We start from the raw sequence: 12,241 nt of genomic DNA on the forward strand, positions 1-12,241 counted from the left end.
TTTAAGTTTATAGTCGCGTAGCGGACTATTGGGAGATTTTCGGAAAATAATTCGCTGAAAATCTTGATCGTCTTTATGTACGACTATTTGCCTATACATTTTTTCGACGTCTCCGTTAAATACGTATTTGAATATACGCCAATTTAAAATGAGTAGCATTAAATCTGGTTGGAGCGTGGGTCCCGTAAATAGAATATCATTTAGGGAATTCCCCGAGCTAGTAGATCTTGATGCATTAAAGACAACTCTTACTTTAGTTGTTTTTTTGTCTGGCTTTACTACTGCGTGATGAGGCAAGTAAAATGAGTAATATTTGCCATTTATGATTTTTTCGCATGGGCTTACTTCCTCCATGTGATCTAAATGGAGGTATTCTTCTAACACGCCATCGTATTCTGGCTTAAGCTCACCTTTTTTAAGTAAGTTTTTTTCCATACTTAAAAACTGCTGTATTGCAGAGGTGCGAGAGTGACCTAAGGCGAGTGTGTTAGGAAATTGTTGTTTTAGTGGTAGTCGTACGACGTACCGACCATTATCTGATCTAGTAGTTGTGGCTTTGTAAAAGTCTTCACAATACTGATCTTCAGGGGTTGTGATTGATATGGGGGGGAGTTCTTCTAACTCCCAAAATTTTTTTAATTGTGAATTGAGGTATTCGTTTGAGATTTCCTCAACCTGAGTGGTCATGGTGGTAACTGGTTCCGAAACTAGTCCACTTAGGATCCATCCAAAAATAGTATTTTGTGCCAGAAGTGTATTTGAAATTTTCTCAATACCTTCGAGTATAATCTGTGGTATGAGATCGCTTCCTAATAGAAGGTCTATTTGAGCGGGGGTGTTGCAGTTGGGATCTGCTAGCTTTAGGTGTGAAACCTTTTGCCAATGCTTGCTATTTATGTGATAGCTTGGAAGCATATTTGTAAGTTGCGGTAAGACTATAGCTTCTGCTTGTATGTGCTTATCCGCTTGGGGGGAAATTAAGGTAATGGAGCAGATTTTATTAGAGTTTTGAACTACTCTTCCGCCCATTCCTGTAATTTCAAAGTTGGCTTGTTTTGTTGGCAGTTGTAGCCTATTTTGTGCCCTAGACGCTATGAAAGATCGTTGTGATCCTTGGTCTATTAAGGCCCTAAGTTTAAACAGTTCTCCTCGGTGTTCGATGGAGACGACTGCTGTTGGTAGTAGTACCCTACTTTGGTTTTCGCTGTGTAGCGTTTGAGTTTTTAATGCCTTTGAGCAGCATGGTGCTTCTTGGCAATTATCGGGATTTCGCACTTCGGGATTTGCTGTTGCAACTAAACCCGTGGCTCTTTTCATATTTGCGCTGTTTGGGGGTGAGCTGGAAAAATTGTTATAATGAAGCATAGAATGATGTCGTTTATGGCAATAAACGCAATTAAATTTGCTTTCGCACTCTTTAAGTGTATGCGCATGTGACAAGCAGTTTGTACAAAGTCTTTTCGTTTTTATAAAATTGTTTCGATCGAAAATATTCATCTTTTTGAATCTCTCGCAAGATTTGAGCTTATGCCCCCCTGTACATAGTTCGCATGACGTTTGCTTGTACTGTTCGGATGTGAACGTTTGATTTTTGAAGAAGCTTCTATTTACATTGTTGTTGGTACTGGCTTGGGGTCTGTGGAAGCTTCTATTTAGGTCATGTTGAACGGGTTTCGTTCTGACCATTTTTTTATCTACCCTTTCTGCGATTTCATATTGGGTAGTTAGGAAATCTTTCATTTGTTGCCACGTGGGGCATTTTCTTCGTGATGAGAGCGATTGTTCCCATAGAAGTAATGATTTTTCTGGTAATGCGGCAGTGCATATGTTTACCAGTATTGGATCCCAGCTGTCTGTGGGAATATTTTGTGTCGATAAAACCGACAAACAATTTGAAACAGTGGATTGAAGTTTGATAAATTCTTCACTAGTTTCCCTTTGAATTTTTGGCAAGTTCATTAATATCGATATTTGTTTATCGACCAATATTCTTTCGTTTTCGAATCTTGATTTAAGAGCTTCCCAAGCCAGATTGAAATTATCGTCATTTAGTGCGAACTGTTTGACTATGACGCCTGCTTGACCTTTTGTTTTGTATCGGAGGTGATACAATTTTTGTGCGTTTGTTAATTTTGGATGGTTTATGTAAACGGCAGTAAACATGTCTCGGAAGGACGGCCATTGTTCATAACCACCATGAAATATTTCTGTGTCACATGCGGGCACCTTGAGATGGATGCCTGAACTTGCCTCTTGACTTTGTACTTGTGGCAGCTCTACTCGCTGATGTGGAGTAGGTGCAATTGCTTTTATTAGCTTTAGCTGATCGGAAATCATTGCTTTAGTTTCTTCGAACTGGTCTAAGCAGTTTTCATATTTGGCGTAAGCCGAGGACTTAAAATTTTCTGGTAGATCTGAGTCGTCAGATTCTACTATGGCGTCATATGAAGCTTGGAGACGTATCCAAAAATTGTCGAGATTTTCCTTTTTGATTTCTAATGCCGATTCAGAATTATCTTGAATCGGAGAAGATGAAAATCGAGTGCAGTATCTTATTAAACTGTCACTCTCAGCAATGAATTTACTATATGTAATGTCTTTCCCCCTTTTTTGTTTTGTAGCACCTTGCTTTGAGCGTGTAGCTTCTGCAGGTGTACATGGACTTTTTTCGTCCGAAATCATTTTTGGTACTTTTAGTAGTTGTGTAGATTTAGAATCTTTAGAATCTGCGTTCATTTAAAAAAGTTCAATTAATAAAATGATTTCTCTCAGTGTAAACTGATTAAATTTAAGCGAAATTCGTAATTGTAACGCGTAATCTCTTTTATATAAATAAGAGAATCAGTAAATCGGTTTATATATTTTTTTTTGTAAATCGGATTAAATAAGATAGCGTGTTTTGTTGTTACGGTATTTATTTATTATTTTTCTCGATTGTATTGTTTATTTCAATAATTATTCAAAAATTGCAATATCTATTTTGTTATATCTTTTTTGTGTTCGTATGCGTTATAGGGTATACCTATAAGCGAATTAGTATGTGTCAATGAGAGCTCGTATAAGAGATCAATGTACTTTATACATATGTATGCAATCCTACTTGTTTTTTGGTTGCCAAGAAACAAGGGGTATTGCCGGATTTGTGCCTATATGGACTTTGAATATGAATAATATTATAGAATTGTATTTGTACGCAATCCTGCTTGTTTTTGTTTGCTAAACAACAAGGGGTATTGCCGAGTATGTGCCAAATTGGACTTTGGAATATAATAAATTAAATTGTATAGAAGCAATGTATATAATATTGTTCACAATTTTTTATTATTGTTATTTATTTATTTATAGAATTATAAATAATAAATTTTTTTTTTTTTTTTTAAGAATTCGTTTTTTCTTTACCGAACCGTTTAAAATGTTTTTTTTTTTTTCGAATGCGCTTTTTTAAGTTCTTTAACTTTTAGTGGTACCCTAGTAGGGTATAATAATATGTCCCGTACTTGTATGAGTATATATGTAAACGAGCGGACGTTGTTTCTCCGTTACGAAAGAGCGCATAAACGTAATTAGCAACAAAGTTATCCTATGTGCACTACGATTCGTAAATATGCACTCTCGGTATATGAATGTAAATATGTACGTATGTAAAAGAGTAAAATAATGTACGTATATTTTATATGTTTAAAAATTTAATTTTTTATTTTCTTTGCCTTTCTCTCTCTTCTCTTTCTTGTAGTTAAATATAATATGTTAATAATATTACGAATATGTACATATTTGCAAGCGCTCAAAATTATAAGTGCTAAAAATTTTGGTATATATTGTGCAAAATATGTAAATATGTATGTAATTAGAGATGTGGCATACAGGTAAGAAATTCTTTAATTTTTTTTTTGTTTTTTGAGAATATTGTTCTTATATCTCTTTTTATTCGTTATATGTTGCTATGTGGGTATATGTATATGTGTTTTTTTTTGTGTTTTTTATTTACCTTTGCTTACTTGTTTTAGGCAATCCTGCTTATTACTTGATCAAGCATAAGGGGTATTGCCGGATGTTTTTGCAAGTGGAGTACTTGAATTTCATATATATGTATATCATATATAGTGTTTGGGATTTGGTATATTTTGTGTTAAATACACGAAGGTAAGCTTTTCTAGGCAATAAATATGTATATATTTATATATAAATGTGTATATATTTATTTATATATATATATAAATATTATATATATATATATAGAATATATATATGTATATTATATGTATGGAATTTTTTCGGTAAAACCCGAAATACCGCAAATTCAACAGTTTGGAAACCGTTTTTGTAAACCGTAATAAATATACATATACCCTGCAGTAATGAGGTACAAAATGGAATCGATACAACTCACTTGAATATCCGTCAAGGGATTTTGGGGACTATAGCCTGTATCTTGTATGTGTATCTTGTATGTGGATGCCTGTAGGTGTATCCAATCCTTTCCTGGGTTGTTCCTTGGGGTTTTTGCTTGGTTTTTGTTGAATTACTTTCGCGCCCGTTTGATATGTTAATATGTATATATACATATATATGGGTTTTAATTCGCGCCCGTTTTTATTTGATTGTATTTTGTTTTTCCGCGCCCGTTTTTTTTTTTTTTTTTTTTTGTCACTGCACTGTTATATTATGCACCAAAAGCATATGTGTATATATATAAATTTTTTGTTGTTGTGGTCACTGCACTTTTTTTTGCACCAAAGCATATGTATATATATATATATATATTTTTGCTGTTGTGGTCACTGCACTTTTTTTTTCTTCTGCCTTTTTTTTTTTTTCAGTACACTTTGTTGTTGGCTTCTCCGTTTATATATACATATGTAAATCACTTTTAAGCACTTTTCATATATATATTTTATTTTTTATTTTAGTTGTTTGTCACCACCAATCACCACCAATGTTAACACCACCAATTTTTTAAGGTTTTCCACCCTTATTTTTACTAAAATTTTTTTTTTTTTTTTCACTATAGTGCCATTCGGAATGGCTCGAAGGACCAATGATGTTAAGTTCACCACTTACTTGCCACTTTATAATTCCGCGTATGTAAATTAAAAAATTGTATATTTTTCCGGTTTGGAAATGTTTACAAAATTGTTTATGTGAGTAAGCAAATAAAAAAACATTTTTCACTAAAGCATGAAGAAAATGAATTTTTTAAAATCAGTATCTGTCTCGTAGTGTCCGGATCCGGTACAAAAAAATTAAAATTATATGTTTATTTATTTTGTATATTATGGATAACTATCAACCCTTGTTTTATTATCTATAGGCTTTTCCAATGAGAGTGATAAGATTAAAAACACTAATTGTTAAGGAAATTGTAAGTGAAGTACAATCGATACAATTAAATTCTGAATATAACATCAATCAAATTGCCTGCACGACTTCTTTTGCAGGCACGAATTCGATTCACCCAATTTTCCAGTACTTTTTCCACTAAATCAAGTCGTATGTCATGAATAACACGTTATATATTGGCTTCTAAAGCTTGAAGAGAGTCTGGTTTATTGCTAAATACCAATAACTTCAAATAACCTCACAAGAAGTAGTGTAATGGTGTTAAATATCAACTTAATGGAAAATATCAACTTCAATGACACAATTTACACAATATTGAATCCCCAAACTATTATCGCAATAATTCGGTTGTTGCAAGTGCTGTGTGTTACGTAGCCCCGTCTTGTTGGAACCAGATGTTGCCAAGATCAACTTCTTCTAATTGCGACCATGAAAAGTTAGTTATATTCGATCGATATCGCTCTCCATTGACAGTAATGATATCACCAGCTTCATTTCGAAAAAAGTACGGAAAGATGATTCCATCAGACCAAAAACCACACCAAACTGTCAACTTAGGTGAATGTAATGGTTGTCCATGAACAATTTGTGGACTTTCTTCGCACCAGAACCGAAAGTTTTGTTTATTTACCGCACCACTCAGATGAAAGTGAGCCTCGTCGGAGAAGATGACTTTTCTTTAAAAAAACCGTTCTCGTTTTTAAGTTTTTCCTATTAAAAATCAGCAAATTCCGGACGTTTACGGTGGACCAATGGCTTTATTTCTTGAGTGAGAACAATTTTACATGGATGCAAACCCAAATCCTTTCTCAAAATCCGCCAGGTTGTGGTTTGAGGAAGTCCCAGTTCTTGAGAACGCCTTGGAATCGACAAATTGGGGTCTTCAGCAACACTTGCCTGAACGGCAGCAATATGTTCATTACTTCGAGTGGTTCTTTGTCTTATTGGCAATTGAACATTATGCCAAAAAAATATATTCTTAACAATTCGACGAATAGCACAGGTCCATTATCACCATAAAAGTGCACGAAAAGTTGCAATTAGAGAACGATTATTTTGATAATGAAATTGAATAATTTGTAAACGTTGATCTTGCGTGTATCTTTCCATAATAAAATTGTAAACATTACTGAATACAATGAAATAAAAATTGCGGATCATGACATATTAAAAATGGCCGAAACGACACTTAGAATCTTTATCATCCTTATTGAAAAACCCGATTGAAATGAATCAGAAAACTAATATGTTGTGCAGTTGCTTACAAAATTTGTCGAATTTTTGGTTTTTTATACTTTAAACACTTGTGAAGTCACTTTAGTTAATCTCCCCCTTTTAAAAAATTATGAATTTTAATTCTCTTGTAACATTTCTCTTTGTATCATTTAAAACTATTCGATATAGATATGGAATTATGTATACCTATATTATATTATATAAATGATCTGGACGACAAGACGAGTTGAATTCCGTGTGACTGTCTGTCCGTGCAATCGATAACTTGAGTAAAAACAGAAATATCTAGATGAAACTTTGTACAAGTATTCCTGGGCACCCATGGAAGGTTGGAAGTGAGAAGAGAATATTTTGATTACAATTATGTCAAAAATTATGGATATCGGCACGCTTTTCTCGACAGTAGTAATATGATTTGGGTAAGCTAAGTCAGTTTTAAAAAAAATGATTCGTATGGACTACAACCATGTCTACTTCCTATATAACCCATTTTAATTTGTATCTGATTCTTTCTCTTTCCAGTATACAAATCAAGCACTGATGAATGCATCGGGATAAAACTTTGTACGAAGAGTGCCTTAAATATGTGCCACGTAATAATAAAAAAATGTCAAAATCGAAATACTGTTCAAGCCACCAGATACCGAATATTTGGGCCTAAGGCGAACTTTTGATTAAAAACATCGGTCAATCTGTGAGGTATGCTATTGAAATTCGAAAATAATCCTTTCTTACTAATAGTATATTTAATGCCAAAAATAAATAACATCGGTTCAATACTACTCTTATCTCCCATATAGCTAATATACGATTTTCAAACTTCCAGTTGGCCTTATACCGTATCGGTCAATATGTAAGATATCTTAGCAGCATTAACTCCGCATATATTATTGAATATTCTATAGTCCAATACCGAGAATATGTGAAATTTGTCTACAAATATCTCCGACTCCCATATACTACATATAATGATTTTCGTTATTCTAATAAATCTCATGCCGAATATGTCGGTCAGTGTGTGAGTTATTAATTTTAAAATTGCTTGAAAATATGTTCCGTAATATACCTTAACAATGTCAAAAGTTAATGCAATCAGCCCAGCCTTTTTTTGCCCCCAATAGACTTTTCAAATGATTTGAATGAAATTGGTCTAGACCTTAGTCCAGAACTCATATCCCAAATGTAATCAATTTTCGATTCTCTGGTTAACGTTTTCTGCGTCATCTCATCGTATTGAAATATAGACCTTTCAGTTGAGTTTATATCGCATATATTTTAATTGAGGATGATTTTAATACATATAATTTTCGCTGACGGTAAGTGAAATATAATAATAAAACTAAGTGTGTCTACGAACTATAATATAAGTTAATAAGATACAAATTTTGATGTAATCCATTCCCAATTTCGTCGAATAATGGATATTGAATTCTTTCGCAACATTTTTATACTCTTGCAACATGTTGCTACAGAGTATAATAGTTTTGTTCACCTAACGGTTGTTTGTAACACCTAAAACGAATCGAGTCGACTGTCCGTACGTTTGTCCGTCCGTCTGTCTGTGCAAGCTGTAACTTGAGTAAGAATTGAGATATCGGCACGAAGCTGAGTGCACGTGATCCTTGGTCAAATCGGGAGAAATAGTTCGTAGATAGGCGTAATCGGACCACTGTCATGCTCATAAATGGCCATTAGTCGAAAACGTATAAGATGCCATAATTAAGCCACAAAATAAGATACGAAATTGTAATTTGGTACAACGAATCTCCCTCATAGGTTTAATGCATATATTTCGCTAACCATTCAAACAACAATATATCACTCATGTTTGCACAGGATAAGTCTTTTCGACAACTCTTACGATAGTGTGCATATAAGTAAAATCGGACGATAACCCCTCCCACTCCCCATATAACGGTTTTGCTAAAAACTACTTAAGGTGCGAAAAATCCACAAATAAATGCGGCAGAAAGACATCAAATTTTACACCCGAAGCCCTAATAGGTGCCGTTGGCCGCTTTGACGATGGGCGTGGAACGGCCCACATTAAGGTGTAAATATATCGGGACCGGCTGACCTGATTTCAACAAAATTCGGTAAGTGACTTTTTTCTGATATTCCTATGTTACATTGCAAAAATTGCATCTCATTCTTTTACTTTGCAGCATACAAATCAAGGACCAATCAATGCATTCGGATAAAACTTTCCACGAATACATCCTGTGAAGTGTGCCACTTTAAACCAAGAATTTTCCAAATCGGACCAAAACTATTTAAGTCCTCAGGTACCGAATATGTGGCCTCAGTAGGAAAATTTCGAACTCTTTACCATAAATATCGGTCAGTCTGTGAGATATCTTACTGAAATTCAGAGCAAATACGTTCCTGATGATGGACCTCTTGTATGGCAAAAATGGTTTGAATCAACTCAATAATTTCGTTAGTCCCTATATACCTAATAATAACATTTTCGAACTTCCTTTTTCTTCTAAATATCGGTATATGTGAGCTACTTTAATCAAATTTAAAAAGCGTATTTTTCTAATAATAATGTATTATTGTACCTAAAATGGGGGCCATTGACGGTACCACCGGTAAGGCCTCCGCCACTGCGGAAGCGGTAATGGTAGCGGTTGCAGTAATAGTGACACCGTGGGTGTAGTGCGCGCTGATAAGGGTGCGAAGAAATCGAGCGGTAATAAGACCAGCGCGAACAAGGGTGGTGTGAGCAACCGGGAAGTTGCTAAAGGGGCTGTTGCTGTCGGGCGAAGCAGTAAGCCATGATGCGGCCGTTAAATGCACTACGGAGGAGTTATGCGGACTATTTTTGGGGCCGAGAATTTTGCGATAGTAACCGCGAAGGCGGTCGAAGTACGAGGTCGGTCGTAACCGAGAATGTCCACTTTCGCGGTCAGGTTGACGCCCGTTGAGGAAGGTGTGGGAGACACTCCTCGCCGCCGGAAAGGTCAATGCCGGGTCCATCGGCACCGATGCCAGCGCCTCCAGCACTGGTACTGGAGGCGATTACACCAGTGACGCCGAGCCTGTTGAGACCTTATCGGTTGTCATTAAGAGTAAGGGACCTGCAACTTGCTCTAAGGAAGTAATAAGAAAGCTCGTGAAAGACATGGGTCCTTCATTGGGTGTTAGTTTCTACGAAGTCAGGCCAATTAAGGGTGGCGGGGCGATTATCCGCACTCCTTCTAACTAACGCAAAATTCGGGGTGGTGGGGACTGTCCACCTGAAGTTGGGTCGTCGGGTTGTAGTTCAGGGGGTTCATACGGAGATCTCTCATGATGAGTTCATGGAAGAGTTACTCTGGCTGAACTTGCAGGATTTTAGCCCGGCGTCTCATAGGTTAGTCGTGAAGATGGTCGGTCGTCCCTGGAAGGCGGCCTCTTATGGCAGCACCAATGACGTCCTAGAGGGTACGGACAAAATGATGTCCGCCCTCTTGGAGGCTGGTAGGTGCCAAATCAAGTGGTTCTCCTCCCGGGTGCGACCGGATAGCCCCGTTACTGGCTGCTTCCGGTGTATGGGTTCCCACCATAGAATGGCTGAGTGTAGGGCCAAATTAGATGTCTGTCGGAGTTACGGTCAAGAAGGACACAGAGTGTATGTGTCGCGGTAGAGAGGGAGATCGGTAGAATAATTGTCGCTACTTTGTACTGGAAATTTAGCGAGCCCCTAGAGCTCTATCTGGGCTACATGGATAAGCGACTACTACTTGCGAGTAGTAGCCCATTTATCTTAGTGCAGAATGTGAATGTCACGTCCTAGATGTGGTTTAGTAAAGTATCCCGGCATACGCCTGTATATCAAGGCCACAGTCGAGGCGAGTCATTTAGCGAATGGGTGGTGGCCAAAAGTCTCCACATTGTAAATAAGCCGAGTGAGTGGTACACGTTTGATGAACCTAGGGGCGTGAGTAAGATCGACGTGACCCTTATGAATCAGGCAGCAGATAGCGCGTTCGTAATTAAATGGGAGGCTAAGGGAAGATGAGGAATCAGTAATCATAATTTGATCCAAATTATGGTTACTCCCAAATCTCCTCCCTGTGGTTTCGACTAGAACCAATATGGACGATCTGTTAGGGAAGCGGTAATAGGTATGCCGTTTAGAGTGTTTGAGGGTTTCGAGTTGGCGAGCAAATTGTTCGGCTATATGAGGTAGTGTCGGGGGTGAACAATAGGGTACTTAGAAAGTGTGAAAGTTTTATGGTTACGAAAATCAAGTGGTGGCCGCGAGAGTTTACCTCGAAAAGGAGAACTGTCAGGCTGTCCCAGCTTAGGAATTTAGTTGTGCGATAAGGGAGTATAAGGAAATGTTAATAAAATTAAAGAAGAGGAGTGGAGGAATTTTATGGGGGAAAATAGGAACGACCTGTAGGGTCAGGTCTAAAATATCTGCCGGGGTCGTAAGAGGGGGGATATCACCTCTCTTTGCGTTGTTGACACTACGTTATTTACATGTAGGGAGTGTGCGGGGGCTTTGTTAGGGGCTTTCTTTCCCAGGGCGGAGGCTCAGGGGGTTGAGGTTGGGGTACGTCTTTGGCCTGGTTAGGTCTAAACGGTCTTCAGGTTTTAATGGTTTGAATGGTGAGATGTGCAAAAGCTTGTGGAAGTTCATTTTGGAGGCCATTTATGATAAGGACGTGTGGGAGGGCTATTTTATACGCGAGTGGAAAATTTCTAGGGTTATTCCTATCCTGAAGTCTCCTGATAAGATCAGAAGCGTCTTTGTTTGACTTCAAGGTGATATTTGATTACCTAAGCTGGGATTGAGTGTTGCAACGACTTTCCGATAATGATGTAGAGAGGAAGGGATATCTAGGGAGCAACGAGCTTCTAGATAATAGGGTCAGGCGTAGGTGGCAAGATCGTTGGGACAATAGCCCTAACGGTCGAGTGACTTATGAGTACATCCGGGAGGATAAGTTTGTTGAGGGTAACCTAGACTTCAGATTTTGATCAGAGTCTGAGTTGTTTACTAACGAGGCATGCATTTTTGCATAAGTGGCACCTATATGATAGGTCGGGGTGTTTATGTGGGGCGCGATGTACGGATTTGGTTCACTTGATCGCGGAGTGCGCGATGTAGTCGAATATTAGGGATCTCGGGGGTATTTGGATTAGTTGTATGGACGGACGTTTAGATATTAGAGGAGTGATCTCCAAGAGTCGGAATGCCGTACAGTTGGGGTCGTTTGCGCGTGAGTTGTTTAGACGGCGAAGACGTTTAACTAGGAATTAGGGTTAGCTTCTTGTGTGAAAACTGTGTGCGTGTAGTGTGCATATGGGGTTAAAATCTTGGTTATTAGTCCAGTGCAGTATGGAAGCTCAAATAGTAGTAGCTTCTGCTGCGAGGTCTGACCGGAGACTTAATTCTGGTACCACGGGGAGTAGGAGCCCTTGGAGTTCGCTCCAACCTGCTCATACAGACTGGCCCTTCGGGAAGTATCGTGGTGATTGTGGTTGATATCCGAATGCGGGAAGAACTGACTTTTTGTCAATTGAATGTGGAGTTGCATTGCAACCGGGTGCCGGACCTCAAAGACCAAGGTGGTTAGTGTTTCCATTTCACACTACCAATCGGTACTGAAAAATGTTTGACATTTTTAGGGCGCTGATCAACGCATTGATTTGATCCGCTGTGCTTTAG

The 12,241-nt window shown here is 37.7% G+C and overlaps 1 protein-coding gene and 1 long non-coding RNA gene across 3 annotated transcripts in view; one reads left to right on the forward strand and one right to left on the reverse strand.

The window, feature by feature from the left end:
- The window catches only part of Gat (GABA transporter), a 300,362-nt gene that overhangs the window by 121,626 nt on the left and 166,495 nt on the right, over window positions 1–12,241 (reverse strand). The gene's annotated exons all lie outside the window — the stretch shown is intronic.
- Window positions 6,722–7,927, forward strand: LOC118681374 (uncharacterized). The gene is made up of 3 exons (XR_004977071.2): window positions 6,722–6,995; window positions 7,099–7,275; window positions 7,377–7,927. It is a non-coding gene; the product is annotated as an uncharacterized lncRNA (long non-coding RNA).

This window comes from Bactrocera oleae, chromosome X (genome assembly GCF_042242935.1).
Source record: "Bactrocera oleae isolate idBacOlea1 chromosome X, idBacOlea1, whole genome shotgun sequence".
Taxonomy (NCBI): domain Eukaryota; kingdom Metazoa; phylum Arthropoda; class Insecta; order Diptera; family Tephritidae; genus Bactrocera; species Bactrocera oleae.